This window comes from Nilaparvata lugens, chromosome X (genome assembly GCF_014356525.2).
Source record: "Nilaparvata lugens isolate BPH chromosome X, ASM1435652v1, whole genome shotgun sequence".
In the NCBI taxonomy this organism is placed as follows: domain Eukaryota; kingdom Metazoa; phylum Arthropoda; class Insecta; order Hemiptera; family Delphacidae; genus Nilaparvata; species Nilaparvata lugens.
The window spans coordinates 85521632-85541994 of record NC_052518.1 but is presented as its reverse complement, the minus strand read 5'-3'; the positions used below and the strand labels follow the sequence as shown (position 1 = coordinate 85541994).

Genomic DNA, 20363 nt, shown 5'->3' with positions numbered 1-20363 from the left:
TGTGAGAGCTTCCAGTCAATTTTCAATAATAACTGAAGCAAGTTTCAAATATAATTATGCAATTATTTGTATTCCAGTTCTAGTAATGATGAAATATATCTATATTATGAATTGAATTCATCTTCAAAAGTCATATCTTATTGCTTCAGACACTTGATTGGTTGAATTCTTATTTGAATTTCATGAATAGGCAGATCTACAATAAATTATTGACAGCTAGTCCAGGAGATCTTGTCCTGTTCTTGCGTTCCGTCTTGATTCATCGTCACCTAAGTTATGTCTCGTTACATGTCAATGTAAATCATAGACGCCGAATAAAAAACATGGTCTTCACAATTGGCTACGCACCCATGCTTCAGACGTGGCAAGAGAGTCAACTATTTCTTCATTACGGCAGTACTTTTCAAGGCTATGGTGTTATGGTGCTGTCTCAACAGCTGCGATCGTAATGGTTGCTCTGCTCTAGCGATAAGTCTGCAAACATTTTTCAACATCGTAGTTTGATTCCACTAAACTCTTTCCAACTTCATTTTGTCATCCCCATGACTGGGATGATTTCGTTTTTGTAAACTGAATTCAGTCAGTTACTGTTGAAAAAATGTATTCTCTTCAAGCCTATAACAACTTTTTTTTATGAATTCCTTCTGATTATATTAGAGTTTGAATTATAAGACTTATTTTTTAAGGGAATCATTTCCAGTTCGATAAATGCAATCATACTCTCATTTCCTCAAAATTAAGTGGAATTCAATTTTGATGTGTTACATCTTTCAACTAACATTTTCAGAAACTGAGACTTATTTTGTGATGTGACGTTTTTGCTGGTTCAGAATCCGTTCTGTTACCAATTTGAGAAATAATACCACATTGGCTTGACTGATAGTGGAAGAGTGTCTACCTCCAACACGCTATTGAGCTAGAGTTGAACAGCTCAATGGCGTTTCGACAGTGTCGCTTTTGATATTGGACTTGCGCTTTGTAAGGGGACGCTTCACGCTCAGATCTTGCGCAAAGCGTGAAAGGGACGTCCTTTTCAGCGGATTTCGGCCTGCGCACCACCGCTTCCTGAGACGAAAGCGAGTTCGCGATCAGTGAGAGAAATGTCGGTGACAAGAATCAAGTTTCACTAGATTTGTGCCCTACAAACACCAAACTTGCCACACAAGCTGTGCCTGCTTTTCCACCAATCAATAGGTTTCAAATTATCAGCAAACACATGGAATTTTTCATGCGCTTTCCTCATATCTCTTTATCTCTGCATATCTCTTTTATGGAAGTTCTTCATAATATATCTTTCTCCTCTAATTGATAGAAGAATCCCAAATATGATCTTAAACATGACTTACATCTATACATATAATATATATTTCGACACATTTTTCAAATTCTTTCAACTTTCTGTTTTCAAAAAAATCTTTCAGGTGATTCTCATGAACATCCATCATATTGATATTTATGAAATAGATGTACATTATTTTACATTCTATTTATCGTATTGTTCTAGATAAATCACTTTGATAGTAATACAAGTTTTTGCGAGTACACATTTCTCAACTTTTTATGGTATTATATTCATACTTACAATTCAATTAACTCAGTCATGGATATCGAACTGAAGTTACGAGTTAAAATGAAATAATAATATCTCTGGTGAAGAATATCCTACTCACAAATCAATTCAAATAACAGAGGAAATGTGTGTGCGACTTCAAACTACTGAATTGATTGAATTATTGAACAGAGAAGGGAATATGTAGGATGTACAACAATTGAGAAGAGATTTGAAAAAATTGATATATTTTTGTGTGGAATCTTCTAATCCATTTCAAGTTTTCATTTGAGCACTAACCTATTGATCGGAAAGGTTTTTAGAAGTTGATTGCTTAGACTTTATACGTTCACTACTCATTTAGTCCTGAATCTCATAAACTGATATTTGTCATATGCGGTGAAATTACCATAACGGTGAAAGTTATGAAATTAACTCAACCTTAGAAGGGATCCGAATACTGTTATTGCAATGTAATATCCGTTGTCGTTATAATGTGAATATAACTGAGGTGATTGCAAAATAACTTATTTTCTATTTCAGCAACTTTCAAACAAATCTGCAACCATTTCTTTGTGAGCTCAATATTATAGGCTCTAGACTTTGTGCTCTATTCAATCTCCATTATACTATGAAATTTTTATTCTAAAAAAATTTTGAGAAAGATTGATTGTGAAGAGAAGTATTCTTCATATATCTCGTGATATATAAAATCTGATTCATTTCATCACATTTTATCTGATGGACATGTATCGATTACAATGATAGAGATGTTTCATTCAGGCAGGTACAAATTACTGAGTCATAAGGGACAACATAGTTCTATGAGGTATAACAAAATAATATATTATGAAATGATAATATTTCAAGGATCATGTTTCAGCTCTATGAGATTGTTTTGTTGTAAAGTCCAATAATTAATCATACAGTTTGAATTTGATGTAAAGTATTCCATCTCACTTATAAACGTTTCAATTTCATCCATGAAATATCAAATTAGAGTAGATTTGCACAGAATATTCCAGCTTCTCAATAATGATCATCTCCAACAAACAGCCAGAAGTTCTCGAATAGAATATAAACTATTATTTTCAAACTTGTACCATGTGGAATTGTTAGTAGAGATTTCTTATTGGAATTCCACTCCAGTATCAATATTTATTAAAAAATGAAAGCGATGTCATATATATGTAGCATATACCAGACTAGTATAGGCTTTTGTCTGTAAGATATATAAAAGTAATTTCAAATATTTGATATAGACACCAAAGTTGATCTTATCATTAAGTATACAGAAGAGATATCACTGAATCATGAATGTCGGCTAACTTCACAGTTTTAATAATAAATTTTAAGTCTGGAATTAGTTTTAGATAGAAATTCGAAACAGAGATTTCTCAATTTATTAGATATTGATTCCATTTCAATTAGAAAGTTGACTCCTCAGTTTAGTGTTTTCAAAAATTACTAGTATTGAGTTTCTATTCAATATCATATATGTGACCTACATTCAATTCCTTGATACACCTTGTACCACAAACTGAATAAGTAATAACAATATTTACGAAGCACTGACTAACACAAATATAATAATGACGTACGCAATACAAATTGGTTTCAGATTGGAGAAAAACACGCGTTGTAATTATTGCAGAATCTACAAGGTGGATAATCAAAGAACACAAACAACCCGATAAAATCATTGCTGGAATTACTGCAGCATAAATGATTGAGGGAGAATGATAATTATTTGAAAATAATGACAGGACATGAGATTTCTCCAAGGAGAAGCTAAACAGAGGTTTGTTCTGTCATTAGAGACGCAGACTACTGTCTTCAATGTTGCGTAAGAGAGATTCTCTGTGAGGAATAACAGATACCAGCACAGCTTTTGCACTATGCCGCAATTACATGGAACAGATTTTATTCATAAACACTGCTTTCAAAATAAGTTACAACACGGAAAACAGGAAATAATAACTCATTCTGATGATTGAAATGTAGCGTACTTGCAAGTTACCCTCTTATTATATAAATATTGCTGTTTCTGTGATTGTGGCATATTTGCACCAGACATCATTATAACTCATCAGCATTAGTATGCTTATTCGAGGCCGGAATATCAATTTGCAAGATTGATTTGATATTGAAAGCTAGAGAGTTTCAAATGTTTTAAAACTAGAGCACGTGGAATTTCAACAATTAGTTGATTCAGAAAACTGTTATTGATAACCGTATATTTTGTGATGCTTTATAATTATTGTGATTAGATTCACTCTCAGCTTGTGCATTGAAGCATATGTTTTAGAGCCTTCATTCATTGCAACAAAGTAATTTATTCAATATAAGAAACAAGAAACGTGTTAATAAGAGAAGAACAATACATATATTATTAATGAATCTGCACCCCCATATTAGAACTATCATTTAAATTTTTCAACAATTACATGAATCGAATACATAACATTCCAATTTTCTCCATTTTAGCATTCACAACATTATCCCTAACCCTAACTGTGAAAGAATTATGTTAAACGTGTTATTCTAAATTAACACACGATTTCAATTCATAGACAATTAATAAATTATGGTTGAATTTCTATTATTGAACATTTTTGAAGTTATGATTAACGTAATTCGAATGCTCATCTCATTTAATATCGATGTTAATTTCCGAATTGATACATTATAGTAGCGTAGATCGTGAATTCTAACTGGGTCTGGAATAATACTGGGGTTGGGTTTCACAAGCTAAATAATAAATTTCCTCGATACAATTTTCTATCCTTAATGGAATGGTGGTAAGGATTTATTTACTTTGGAGAGATCAGTCATTTAAATAACCTTTATAAATCGTTAGTCCAATCGTTAAAATGAGTTTTAAATTAATCATTGACCTGGCAATATTTGACTTTGATCGATAAGTAATTTCGTTAGTCATCAATTAAAGGTACAGTGGGTGCCCACTACATCACTTAACTAACATCACTTAATCATTATAACAGATCAATATTGCAAGTTAGCGCGTAACAAATTATGAGTTCATAATGATTTACATTACATCTCAGACAATAGGCTACTTAGAACTTTTACAACAACTCAGCAGCAGGAAGTATCACAACTATCATCATAATCATACAATCGTTATTAAAAATTCAAGTATTCATTCTTTATAATAAAATGAGTATTAAACTGACCATTGATACGTGAAAACCCTAGTCAACAATCCTGCATGCTAGTCGATATTTAGTGTATCTATGACAATACTCATTTTATTATCAATATTGATTAATCAATACTTTCCCTCCATACACTACTTCAGATACTTTATCAAAGCAGTTAGTGTCAGGAGTCAATACAGTGCATCATTCAATATTGAACCGCTGTGATAGACTTGCATCAACTTTCATGCAGATTTTCAGTACAAATCGAACTATTCTCTACTTGTTTCCACTTGGCAAAAATTCAAAACAATATGTTAATCTCTTAGTTCATTCAAGCGTGTGATGATATTTCAATAACAACCACAAACAAACATTGAATTCACATCAATACTGTACGCCACCATTCATGTTATTCTCGTTCTTTTCTTGAGCTAATTAAAATCTTAATATTCTGAAAAGGTGTTTCAATTTTTCGTCAGAATTGATAATTGCCAAAGAGCGATGAAACTTTGATTTTGATAATATAATAAGCTATTTTGAAATGAAATGTTTGATATACTTGAGCTACTAATATATAAATACCTAACCTATTCCGGAATATGTGTAACATTATCTAAATTTGGAAGAGGAATAGCACAAGGTTACCTTATTTTTTCTCTCCCTATCATTTTGATGATGTACTTAGTGTATGAATCAATAAAGAATAAAGAAATTGCTAAACAAAATAAAAAACGTTTTTATACTCAGAAGAGGCTCGAAATATAGCCTCTGAGCTATGATTAGTAAGAAGGTATAATTTTGATTCCACTGTTTATTGGGTAAGATAAACCCAACATCTCAGATTCATAGGGATTCAAGAGGACCTGACCGCCAGGCTGGAGAAGGATGAACCGTTTAGGGAATCATCAGAATCAAGTGGGAGGTGCTTTTGTGAAGCAGTTGGGATATCACCCACTTTTAGGAGTTCTCAATGTAAATAGATTTTCTGAGGTGTAATATGAGAATGGCAATATGATATTTGTCACAAGAGGAGTACTACTATGATACTTGTCACATGTATTTCATGATAATTATATTGGGATTTCATCAAACTATAATTATCATGCAGAAACATGCATGATTCTCAATTCTCAATTCTCCTCATTTTGATTCTAGATTATTGTGCGTGCTTTCAATAATAAATCACGAACTACCGTATACTGAATAAGTATGATAGGCCTACACGTTTGATTCGGCAATAAGTCGTCTTCCCAGCCGCCATTGAGGATGAATACCATTAATATTGCAATTCTGAAAATCACCAATAATCTTGATAGTCAGCTCTTGAATCCTAAGAATTCGAGAATGCCGAGTTTCCTATGCCATTTGCAAGATTTACGTCAAGTACTTCAACACTTCAACTGCATTCAATCTAGTAGTAGACATCTATCAAGGAAACAAATCTACTTCGGAAAGAATTTCAACAACTTATTCTCCACGGTGGTTATTATTTTCCTAGTGAAGAATGAGAGGACAGAGTAGAGAAGACGTAAGTCGAAATAATTGGAAGGAGCAGGGAGACAAAAAAAGGAAAGCAGTCTGAAAGGAAGAAGAGAAAGAAGAAAGGTCTTTAGAACTAGGAAAGAAGTATGAATAAGATGATTAAGAAATGAGTTGAAGGTGAAGAAGAGGTATAAGAATAAAATGAAGAAGAAGAAAAAGGTAAAATCAAAGATTGATAAAGGACAGGAAAAAAGGATTTACTAAATTACAGGAGAAAAAGAAGATTATGAACATGATGAACAAGGAATGGAAGAGGAAGAAGAAAAAAATAAACAAAAAAATTACCAGGAAGAAGAAAGACCAGAAGAAGACGAAGAAGAAAAAGAAACAGAAAGAAGAAAAGAAGAGAGACGAGAAGAAGAAGAAGAAGAAGAAGAAGAATAAAAAGATTACGAATAATAATAATAATAATAATAATAATAATAATAATATAATAATAATAATAAGAAGAAGAAGAAGAAGAAGAGAAGAAGAAGAAGAGAAGAAGAAGAAGAAGTAGTAGTTGTAGAATAAAAAAATGGCGAAAGAGAAAAACAGGAATAGGAGAATCAGGACAGGAAGAACAACTGAGAAAATTGGAATAAGGAGAAGAAATAGAAAGAGGAAAAACATAATACAATGATAAAGAACAAGGAAAAGAGGATTTAATAAATTATTGGAGTTAGAATATGAAGATGACGAGGAACAAAGAGTAAAAAAAGAACAAAAATATGAATAAGGAAGAGGGAGAAGAGGGACATGTTAATTAAGCTTAGCTTACGAAGTTACAAAAAATAAAACGCATTAAAAACTTAAAATATGCAGATGAACAAGAAGCAGGAGAAAATCTAGAGAATGAAAAAGTGAACGATGATAAGTAGGAGTAGAAGAAGCAAAAGAAGAGGAGTATAAGTAGAAGAAGAGAACAAAGAGAAGGAGAATAATGAGCGAGGGGTAAAAAACCTGTGGAACAAATTTGTTAGTCGTGCAATGTCGGCATGACTGAGTGGGTTGTTGAGCTGCAACCGGTTCGTGGGGTTAGCAGTTGTTTTGCCAGCAAGAGATCGTCAGCAGCCAAGCTGCGACTTACAACTTCCAACTGATAGTAGCAGACACATTCTATAGTACTCCACTAGATGTTGTACTTTCATATTCAACTTGCCAAACCACATAGAGCTCTTCTAGAGGAAATATAGATTCAACATTATTGATGTCTTATATTCGACTTATCACACTGAATAGTAGCCTTCTCTACTCGCATTGTGATAGAACTCTTCTAAAATATTCTTATAATAACTCACTCCATACTCTTCAGAACTCCACACAAAAATTCAAATTCAAATTGTAATTTCATTTATTCTAATTCACAATTACAAGCAATAAGATCACAAAATCACACAGCAAGATGACAAACTCCAGACACACTCCATAACTCTGTTAGTACTGAAATGTTTCTTCTCTACTGTTACCACGAAATCATGATTTTGATACTTACAAAAGAGCAATAAAAAATATATTTATTTTATTTTATTAAATTATGGTTGCAGAATAAATCATTTTATTGAATAATTGAGGAACTGCTGGTTTCTAACTCTCATACATAGTTGAAGTATTCAAGAGTTTGGATCTTGATTTGTAATGTTATATAAAACTGCATACAGACTCACGCGCTGCTCCGCAAACGAACATTACGCGAACAGTTCGCAAGATTATCGCAGATTCCGCAAGAACAGAAAGTTCAAATTTGTGATGTTAATTTATTGTTGTAGCGTATTGAAGTCAATAATAAGACAAGCGCGTGAGCATGTTGCGAATATATTGCGAACCTCTCGCGTTCCATTCATGTTCGGAGCGAGTTCGTGGCGCGTAATTCATTACGCTCGTTAACGTTTACTTGTATACTAAGTATCAATATTATTGCAGATGAAGTCAATTTTGTCAATGCAATTCTGTTTGTGACAATGAAGCTTTCTTAATTTTTTATTCTTGATACATCGTTCTAGAGGCACTGCATAGCACTAGATTACTACACTCCTTGAGTACTTGCATCTGAACAGTACTTCTGCTAAAGTCGGCTACAATATTATTGCCGTGGAGAAGCGTTCAATCTTTGAATGGTGAAATGAAATACTATTCTCAAGTTAACAGGCCTTACAGTTAACAAGCTTGATCATGTGGACAAGCCTTAATAAAGGCTATAGCTACTGTAACCTATATTTACAATATTCTTTATTCTTTACAATAGAGTAAAGAAGCTGCAGTATCGACTCCAATACAGGAGATTGGCAGTTACATTCCATTTGCTGTAACTCCAACTAGTGTACCTCACATCATACAATAAAACAATCTTATAAGTTTTTTCTGCTTAGACCTACGTGTTCAATTATACAAACTTTGATCTGCCATGAATATTCAGTGTCTCTCATATTTTTAAATCCTCAAGATATCAATTTTTATAGAAATCAACGTAATCATTTTGAAAGCTATTTTGGAGAAAAACCTTGTGTGCCTTTCTGGAAAAATAGCCTGTACGGTGCTTCTATTGATTCAACTATGTGAGAATACCCTTTCGAAATGCAGCTCACATCTATGTTTGATGTAGTATTTCATTCAAACGTTTCATTCCATTGGTAGATAAAAATATACTAATAAATCGTTATTTATGAAGTAATTCACATTCATTTCACACTGTTGTACTGTCATTGAACCCAAGAATTTATCGAGTTCAATGGTGGTTCTCATGATTCTACTGAGAATTTTCATAAAGTGTGTCAATTTCGGTTTTTTTTTAATTGTTTTGATGAATGCCGATGTCTGCTCACTTGACATGAGACCACAACATCGTGGAACTTGTTTACGCCTGCTGTGTTGTTGCCATGATGTGTTGTTTGTTGGTTGTTGGCTGTGTCGCTCCACTCTTGGTCAAACTTGTGTTGATGCAGCTACTGCTCAAGCAGTACCCTGTTTCATGTAGATGGTGATAATTCTCATGAACTACTGCTCAAGTTTGCAAGGAATTAATGGAACGATTTCGGCAAGTGGCCTGAGGGCTAGTCAAGTGGTCTCAGCCCATTTATCGCTTGCTGACAAGAGGAAAAACTAGAATGTTTGGTAGCATAGCTTGTGAGATTCACTAGCAAATGTCAGCATTGTTTGAATTGGGAGCATTGGTGTTACTCATGAGGAATTCTGGCTTGGCAGAAGCTAGTTCAAGCTTACGCAGTACCCACTAAACGTTTATAACTGTTTTTGGAACGTGCCTTGCTGTCTCACTTCTTCCATACAACAAATACATAAATGACCTACAACTTAAACAATGTTTTGAAGGGATTCAACAACAACTAACATCAATGCATAAAAGACCTACAACCCATACAATGTTTACGAGGAATTCAGCAATCAAGCAATATAAAAAATTGATTATAAATAACCTACAACCTGTAGAATGTTTTTGAAGAGGTCTACAATGTCAACAACTAAAATAAAAACGAATATAAAGGCATCCATACCATTATTGGAGAGAATCATCATCAGTAATTGATACATTAACGAATAAATTAATGACCTACAAGTCAAAAAATATTTTCGAGAAATCTTCGATTTAACGAAATATTGAAAAACTTAGTTATTATTGAATAACCTGAAAAATAAGCAATTTATTAAAAAATTATTGCAAGTGGACTTTACATCAGAGAGTGTATACAATTTGTGGGTGTGAATAGGACAGATTAGCTTCTATGATTCATAATAGCTTGTATGCAATATTATTGATGCACTAAAAATAATTTCAACCAATGCAGGTGAATGCAGGTGATTTGAGAGGATTTGTTGACGAAAATGGTGAGAACTAATGAAAGAATATGAAGTAGCAGGTAGAAGTTTGGTTCTCAGATGGGCTGAAGTTGAATACATTAAATGGCTGCTGGTTCGATATTTCAACGAAGACGAAGGGAGGCAACTTATTATCAAGATGTATCAGAGAAGAGCTCCATATTGATTTCACATTCAAAGTGAAAACAGATCAAGAATTTCAAATACTGATCGAATAAAATTTCCTGAAGGCAGGAAACCACAGTGAATTGTGGAAACATTCCAACCTAATCGATTAAGGGATATTTGAATTTTTAAGAAAAATATTTATGAGAGATAAGGAACGTCTATTAATAGACTAAATCGATTAAATCTTAGGTGATCCAAGAGAACTTCGCATTTTAATAGAAGTTTTTCTTGATGTGATATTCTGGAGGAAAAATTCGAAACAGATTTACAATTGAACATAAGATATTTCTATCAGACTCGTTTTTTTCTAATTTCATGAAATATTGAATTTCTGAATCTATAATCTATTTTCTTTTCTTTTTTCATGGCAATATGAGACATCACTGTAGGAAATGAGTTGCAGGATTATTTTTCGCTATATTACTTTTTTCATTGAAATAATCACAAATAATTTGACGGTGCATTTTCCAATATTCGAGTTTATCACGGAAGGAGGGAGTGCCAAAATTTGAAGAAAAAGTACGAATTTTATATAAGAAATATGAATATTATATTCTTCGAAACTTGGACAAAAGGGGAAATACTCTCATGACATAAAAAACGCTAATTTTAGAATACTACAAACTGTCAGTGTATTTGTCATAAGTAGCCTTCCTTGATAATCTTGGAATCCGACCAGTTCCAAAACATTCGGAATTTTTAATGCGTTTTTTCATATTCTATGCCAAGATTAAAGCGCCGAGTCAAAAATGTCAGAACCAGTGAGCTAGCAAGCTGTCATTCTGAAAAGTAATTCTTTGTACCAGGAACTTATAAATTTGACTACTTGGAATGCACTGGAGATTTATACTATGATTTTTCCAATTTTACGAGTCCCAATTTGTAGTTCATGCAAACAAAAAAATTTAAACAACAAGATTCTATATTTATAAACAAGTAGATTCAAGAACTACTACTCAGGTTTCTGGTTAAAGAATATTGATCGAGAAAATGTAAATATTTTCAATATTCATAGAAACAATACTCGAATTCTCCAAGGGTAACCAAGATAGATGATTCATTTATATTTGGGAATCCTTTATCCCTTCTATGATTAAAATATTGCATTAAATAAGCTTTAGTGATGGAGAATTTTCTTGTGATACTTTTAGCAACAGATAGAGGAATTTGTTTGCATTTGAAATTATTATAAAAAAGTAATCTCAAAATTATAGGACATAGAACACAGATAATGATGCTCAATAATTGTTTAAGTGCTGTGTAATAATTTTGAATTTATAATTATTTAAAACGTTTCCCAAGATGGGCTATTCGATAATTATATTACAACATGTGAGGCTATCATATCAGTAAGTCTATCATAATCATGCATCGGATTCTAATAAAGCAAAAAGTTATTCCCAAGTTGAAAGAATGATAAGACTTAAATACTACAGGAAGCAAGCAGATTAGACTAAGTTCATGCAGTTGAAGAAGGAAAGCATCAATAAATTGTATGTTATGGGAAATCAAAAGGACGTTCATTGCCATGTTGTCTTGGTGTGAATCCTTCCAATTACTGCGTCCAAGTTCAATCATGATTATTTTATAGTGGGTCAACCAAAAGTTACAGTACCGTATTTACAGTGAACGTAACATATGGTTTAGGAAAATATTCTAAAAAAGCCACTAATACTGCTCAACTTGTTACAGTTTGATTATAGTAAGTTATAGAGAAACAAGAACTATAGTAAAAACAATTTAGTAAAACTATCGAAAACGATTTATTTCATCTCTGATGATAGGTACGGTACTGATTAATTTTTTATTCAAAATTATTTTGACATGCACTCGTACACTAACACACGGACGTCGGACGTGGCTTTTGAAGATAAGACTGAAGGATTTTATTATTGTAAGGTTCAAGAGGATGTTGAAAAACCCCCCCTTTAATCAATTTCCAGTCGATGCAATTCTCAAGTGATTGAGGTTTTGATCAACGGTTTCGGCTAATTTATCATGATCATTGAGTTCGCACGTAAAGTCGGGATAGAAAACACAAAATAAACAAACATTCCTCAATCACAGCCTGACATCTCTTGAGAAAACGCATTGAAGTGTTTTTAGGATTTTAAATGATAAGATATGTTGACTACTGTGTCCATATTATTAGAAATCAAACATCCTTTGAATAGGTTGAGAAATATTACGTTGATATAAAAATGACTACCACTTTCCTTAGTAGTACCTGGCCTATACTTGACAAGAATCATGTATATGTTTTAAATTTGTTGATCAATAAAACTATTCTATCCTATCCATAATGTATTACGGACTGCATCAAGAATTAATCGATATAATTTTCCAGCGTCATTCCGATTCGCCACAAAATGTCTTATTTTGAGTTTCCTGGCCTTTCCGTATCGCCGTCGTATTGTGTTGTATTCGAAAGGTGTCCGATTGAAGTGTACGGGTTAACCGCAAATTAATAAACTATAGATTATGTTTATGAGGATTCCTATTGATGTTACAACCTTTGTTTAATAGAAAGAGTCAGGTCACATTCAAATTAATGTTGTTCTAGTGCAGTGTATAACGTCGAATCAACATTGTACTTTCTGTCCCAAAAGCATTGAAATTTGGAAATTCATTCAAACAGAATAGCTTATTAGCAGTTTGGAGCCAGAAATCATTTTAATTGAGTACAATAACGTTAAATTACGCTTCCTGTCATGAACCGATTCAGTTCGGGAAATAGAAAGTAAGCTCGAAATATTTTATAGGAGTCAATAAGCTTCACACTTGGATTGAAAGTGTTAAGCTACTACAGGAAGGAAGAAACACTGACTTTTCACGAAAGGTGCTTCTCTTCGGGAACGTTTTTATAGGCGTCTTTAGTTTACAAAGTAACAGAACACGAGTTGATACGGTTAAAAGTAAGAGCTTGAGGCCAACAAGATAAGAAGCTTCAAATTATGTTGTTAGACATTATAATGCTGTTGAGGAAACACTTTTATACATAATTTATCACGATGGAGGCCCTTTTCAGATCCGTTGCTCTGTAAATACTACTTGGAGACTATAATAATCCGTACCTCACACAAATTATAGTATCAAGTCTTTTTGTGTTACATGCTAAACGGTGTTATTGTCATAATATTCAATGATAGCGTAGTATTTTACAATCTATAGCACATTTCTATGGATTTATCACTAACGTCAGAATTGATCTATGATTACTCAGATCAAGCTGAGATAAACGATTGTGCAACTGTAACTGTTTGTATTATTCTATTCCAGAAAAAGAATTAGCAACTATCCTGAAAAGTCATAAGGTGCACACTCATTTTCGCGAAAATATAAAGTAACAATGATTTCTGATGTCGAACTTATCTGATTAGTTATCCGGTTATCGGAACTGATGCAGTTTTTAAAGTGCTTGACGTTTTTCAAGATGGAAACTTTTAAAAATCAAATATAGGTTCAAAATAACGCGGTTCGACAGAGTTGCAGCTCACTCAACCAATATGAGAACAGAAAGTATTGAGTATTGTATATCGTTCATAGAGATATAACAGTCCTATAAACAATATCAGGCGTTACATCAGACAACTAACTTTGTTTTCAAATGAATGGATAACTTGTTTACAATTGAAATATTGCAATTTTAAACATGATGATGATGATAATGGCATTTGATAACTTTCAATTCATTATTTATTTGTCATTATTTGTGAGTTCAGGTTCAATAACGCCTATCAAGTGTTCTTTCAAAAATACATGTATAGCAGTCTGTGGATAGAAGTGGACTGAAGAAAGGAAAAATTGAATAAAATAGTAGAGAGAACATTTAATAGAGTTGAAGCTATTCTGTTGGTTAAACGACTTTACTCCATTGTTCAATAAATGTACTCTAATTAGATAAGTTATGCAGGAGCCGCTTATGCAACTCACAATGCACCATTTCTCATGCTTATTTGTTTAATAAAATAAATGGGAATCAATGTACAGCACGTAGCCTACACGTCCCTTGGAAAGGAGCAAGAAATGAATTAATGCATTGAATAGATTCCCAAATGATTCATGCGGCCACTTATTCTTCCAATCTTCTAAATATTGAAGAGTATTCGAAGGGAAAATGCTCTGATATGTCTATAGATAATTATTATTTATGGTTTTGTGTAGGCCTGAGTGAAGCCTCTATTTGAGAAGAAGCGTAACGATGGTCAAACAATTGTTGGGAAATTAATGAGAAGGTTGTACCTTTTTTATTGAAAAATACAGTGTTATGTCCTACGAATATTGATATTGGATTCTAATGAAATTAAAAATGATTTCTATCCTCTTCCGAGGATTGCAATTTTAGAACTCTAGAAGTACTGTTGTAATTTGTACTTTCTATTCAGCTTATGTTAAACAATTAACAATTAGATGATGAACTGAAACACTGTTTGTATATCTGGCTATGTTTTTATAGAAAATGAGCTGTAATGTTTCATAATTATTATTAGCGTATGGCTTTCAATGGTAGGGAGACCCAAGGGTAGTTCCACCTCGCCGTATATAGTCTAAAGTTCCCTATTGGGAAACCTTGGGGAACCGGACACTAAGGTTATAGTGAGTACAATACTTTAAATTTACACTTTTCATTTCGAAATAATTTTCTAATAAGCAATAGAACACGTGTCGATCAGAGCAATGCTCTATAGGGAAGAATCACAAACCTTAGGCTTGTTCCTGAATTAGTATGATAACATTAAATTACATGGCTCGTACCAAATGTATCCATCAATTCAAAGATATATTCGAAGAGATGTTTCAGTGAAGATTGACCTAATCGGGATAAATCTCCTACAATACCCAAAAAAAAACTCAGTGACCAACAGAAACTTGTAATTGTAGTTTTTCGACACAATTGAAACTTATGTTCTTATATATCCATAAAACGACTCCATCCAACGTGTTTCGTCATGATCCTTAGAATTGATGGTAACTGACGGCTTGGTTGTTTCCCAAAATTTTTAAAATAGCGCATTGAATGAATTGAATGATAAGATGTATCTATAAGTAAGCATTTTCTGTACATGCATGTGTATGACTTGTTGACAGTGAGATCAACTCATCTCACCATTTGGGGTTGGACTGTATGGAAGGCAACAATGTTCCAAAACTTGAACAGTGAGTATTATCAGATTAAACCACCATGAGTATCGTAATCTATTGTGAAAAAGTAAAGTGAAGTATTCCATGTGAGGAGACATCCATGATTACTTAGGTTACTTGAATTGTAAACATTAGAAGAAACTTTTGAAGTCTCATCAAGTTTCAAAAATAGAACCTCTCCAGGTGTAAGCAGTAACTTTACAGGTACCGGTATCATTCCAATGATGATAGTGCATTCGGTGTGGAAACTTGCTCATATTATACTTACAAATGGTAAGTAAAATCTAACCTTAAATATCTTTGTTTAGATCAGCACTACTTCAAAGACCTTAAAAGACCATTTGATTGAGTTGCCTTCAAAATGTCCTAGCAAATACTCAACATTTGGATGTTAGGCGATCTTTACAATATTTCTTCAGCGGAATAGCTTAAAGAATAGATCACATCCCTTGAACAGTCTTAGGACCTGGGTACAGACCCTATCTCTACTGGTTTCACTGAATTGAATTGAATTGAATTGAATTGTAAACATTAGAAGAAACTTTTGAAGTCTCATCAAGTTTCAAAAATAGAACCTCTCCAGGTGTAAGCAGTAACTTTACAGGTACCGGTATCATTCCAATGATGATAGTGCATTCGGTGTGGAAACTACACTACACTGCTCCAATGAAACTAGTCCGTGATAATACAGAACCGTCTACCGACCTGAACACATACTGTAGCTCTTCTCTAGTAGCTCTAGAACACAGTCACATAACATTATTGGCAGCTATCCCTCCTTCAAATAGGATTACCGAGTAGGGTACATGTCGAAATGATATTATCCTAACAACTTTATTCTTTATTCTTTATTATTCTTTATTGATTGATATAATAAGTATACATCATATAAATGATAGGGAGAGGAAAAATAAGGTAACCTTGTGCTATTCCTCTCCCCAATTTAGATATGGTTACACATAGTCCGAAATAGGTTAAGTCTTGTAGCTCTTCACTTCGCAAAATTTTCAGACCACTAATATGTTCAGTCACAAAGTAAATTTTCAAATTTAGATGCTTCAAAACAAAAAATAGAACAGATATTTCACATTATTATCACTTGAATAGAGAAGATTCATATATTGAATGAAACTCGCGGATTGTTTCTGACGTTACTGGGTTCTAGTGCTCTAGGCCTACCCTGTCAACTCGCGAATGATATGTTGGTGACACTGGACCCGAGGGAGCACACCAAGACAACAGGGAGTAGCCGAAGCACCTGTGCTAGATGGTTTCAATGTACAGGTGCTCGACCGGGGGGAAAAGGAAGGTTATGAGCGCTGCTGTGCGCTGCGTTGTCTGTAGGCCTACCTATGTTGTGGGCCTGAGTGACTGGCAGCGGCAAGGGTACGGCAGCGCAGCAAGGCGCGCTGTGCAGCAGCAGCGGATGGGGCAGGGCCGCCCCAGCCCCGGGGCCCGGCGTCGTGTCTGACGCGAACAGCTGAAGGCCGCCCCGACGCCTACCATAGGGGGGCCCAGCCGCCTGCTGCAGATCTTGCTGAATTGGCGTCGTGGTGACAAGGCAAATCCTCCAACAGTCAGCAGTCAGACGTCCGATCCGCTCACCATCGAACAACCGCTCACAACTCACTCTACTACTTGGTCGGCGAAGTATGACCGGGATAGCAACACGCGCACTGTATTCTCTGCTAACTGGACACGTGCACACGACACCAGTCGACTGGCACTAGCCAGCAGCCAGCAGCCAGCAGTGAGCGGATCGCGCCCGCGCACCTCTCTGCCTATCTGTCATTGGTTGGCCGCCCCAGAACCCGCCCTTCGTCGCCATGACAACGCCAAATCGCGGTGCAACCCAATCTCGACCTTACTAGCCCACCTTCCCCACTGCTATACAGACCACATTCCCCTACCTTTTTAATTATAAGACTAACGTTGTCGAAACGCAAAGAAAAAGTAGAGAATTGACATTTCAGAAATCTTTCTGGAATATTATTTTCACTCCCCTTCTATCTCTCCCAACCTTTTCTTCGGAGAGTTATTTACAAAGCGGTGGCGCCCAAACTACCACCACCACTACGGTCTACTACTACTTCTACCATCGTTGTCTCTGATATCGCATTTGCTTCGACAGTAGTGTGCTAACAACGATTAAGTACGGAGTCATACATAGGCTCCCGGCCTGGGGTCTCTCAGATCGTGATAGACTAATTATTTTTTCTTCGACCTCTCTCAAGAGGTCATTCGCTTATCACCAACCCGTATTCGACAACCCTCGATGCAGGCCTAAGTACCCGACTGGGAACTCCCTTCTGCAAAAATTGATAATTGAAAGTTATTGAAAAAATGTCGAACTCCTCTCAAATAAACAAGCCTACAGTAGAAATGGGTTCCAATCAAGAACGTTTTTCAAATCTCAACTTATTTTGGATGAATGCTATTATTACAACTGTGGTGATATTGTCATTATTGAATACCTACGTCATTATAACAAATATCACTCAATCTACCCTGAACGTCCAATATGATCTGAAATCTTGGAAAATCGTTGAACATGATCGATAACAGTTGAGAGATTAAAAAAAAAACAAAACAATGATATCTAGTCCAACATTCCACGATCATTCATATCGCCAATCAACCATGGCCTAATTAAATTGACCTAATCATCTCATAAACCTCCATCAATCTTTTCAACCTTCATCAATTGCAATGTTTGTTATTTAAATCTGTATATATTACTACACTAGTGCATAGTTAGATGTGCAGATGTATTTAATATATTCAATCCTAGATTGGCAACGCTGCAATCGTTATTAACACATGTTCAGATAATCTGGAGCTTTTGTTAATAAACTGTAGTAGTTACTGATAGTTTTTGAAATTTGGAGTGTCTCAATTTACATACCGAAAAAAGAGTATAGCCTACAGTTCTAAAACTTGATATCTTCAATCTACAGTCATATCAATTGACGTTCCTATAAAAAATAATGATTTATCATCGTCATTGTTTGAAAATTAAACCTTCTTTTAAGAATTATATTATTTTCCATAGTATCCTCCAATGCTATTGAAAAAGAGGTCAAGCATTACAAGTTGAAAGAAAATTCCATTCCTCTTATCAAGAGCGAGTAGGCCTATTGTCCTCATCATTGGGGGACCTTCATCAAAGTCCAATGTTTCCGAATCATCGAGAACCAATCAGAGAAACCTTCTTTTCAAACGAGTCATGATTGGAATTCGTTGGCATTTGAAAGACTTTTGTGCAACTGGACCAAAGACTGTTAGACACACAGAAACACATACATACTGTGAACATGTGTTTTGAAAGTCCGACGTGTTTTGTAAAGGCCACAGTCCATCAGATGCTCAAACTTGGCGTTGATTTTAATCAATCTCCACAACCTTAAAAGCGTGAAATGAAGATAGAGGAGGAATATTGTGATTGTGATCCAGATTTGAATTCAAATTCCAAACTTGATTTGTGGTTTTCAATTTTTTCTACAGTAGACAATTTACGTACAACCAAATTACGTGCATATAGGCATCCAGCGGGAGCACGCCTAGAGTAGGATACATGTTCTGAGTCTGAGTGTCAACCCTTGAAATTTTATTAATAATAGTACCTGTGGACAAGGGTTCTAGACCTTTTTTTGTCAAGTGCATTGATTCAATACAAATTTGAAAAAATTCTCCCTTCCAAATGGAAATCTAATCCACACTCCAATCAACTCTTAATGTAGCATGTCTTATTCTCAATTCACTCTGAGAGAATTACAAATTTAAAATGATGAAATTTGAAATTTGAAATTTATTTGCCAAAAAAGTCATACATTACAAAAATTTGAATAAAAACACAAATATGTTGTCAAATTCTACCGTTTTATTTTTTGGTACAGAACTATGGTTTCGTGACCACACAGGTCACATTTTCAAGCTGACAACATTTTCAACATTGACAGTGACTCAGTGAAATTCAAAATATTTTCTCTCTTCCAAATTGAAATCCAATACACACTCCAATCAACTATGAATGTAGCATGTCTTATTCTCAATTCACTCTATGTGAATAGAGTATAATTCTCAATTCTCGCAAGGCTATAAGCCTATTAAAAATATATATATATATATATATATATAAATTACACATGATAAAATTACGTGTGTAAATAAAAATTAATGATCGAAAACAAAGCAGAAATAATCTTGGAGAAAAAGATGAATTGAATTAATGAAATGATGCAACCGACCCTTCAATCTACACTGATCCTCATCCTCTCTTCATCATCAACCTCCTCATCTCATCTTCAAAACCAGTATTTTCCACAATGCACTAATATAATTGAAGGGACTGAAAAATAACTTTCCAACTTACATTCTTATTACTCTTGTGCAGAGTTTGGTAATTCCTATCACTGACTACTGCAACATCGTTCACATATATAACTGAGAATCTGAATTTAAAATTACAAGGTTCTCTCTACTATGCCATTCATTTGTGATGGGAGAAGGAATGATCACATCACGCCATACCATAGAAAATTTAATTGACTCGAGTTAAAGGAGATGATACTATACTTTATGTTGAATCTTGTGTGCCTGCTGATTGTCAAGGGGATAGGTCCAGAGTAGTACAGGAAACATTCACACATCTTAGCCCATGAACACAACAAAAACACACGGCAGAAAGAATACGTCCTTCAAATACATCTTCATCGCACTTTTACATGTACGAGTATAATATAATCCATTCACAGACACGGCTTCAAGACATAGGCATTGTCTATTCCATGATGTGATTTTTGCTGCAACCTTGGGTACCATCAGATCCAGGCTTTCTGCTTTATTGAATGAGGATACATAGAAATGTTTTTGATTACAATTTTTGGCGGGATTGAAGCGTTGATTGATACCAGTACATCTTATTGGTCTTCACTATCCTATCTCATTTTTTTCAATATATTACTAAATATTATTTTCATTACACAGTA

The 20363-nt window shown here is 34.3% G+C and overlaps 1 protein-coding gene across 1 annotated transcript in view; it reads right to left on the bottom strand.

Moving 5' to 3' along the window:
* Nucleotides 1-17158, bottom strand: part of LOC111045340 (LIM/homeobox protein Lhx5) — a 91314-nt gene extending 74156 nt beyond the window's left edge. The window contains exon 1 of the mRNA XM_022330730.2: nucleotides 16726-17158. The gene's annotated coding sequence lies outside the window, so the exon portion shown is untranslated. The remainder of the gene's footprint in view (nucleotides 1-16725) is intronic.
* Nucleotides 17159-20363: the final 3205 nt, after the last annotated feature.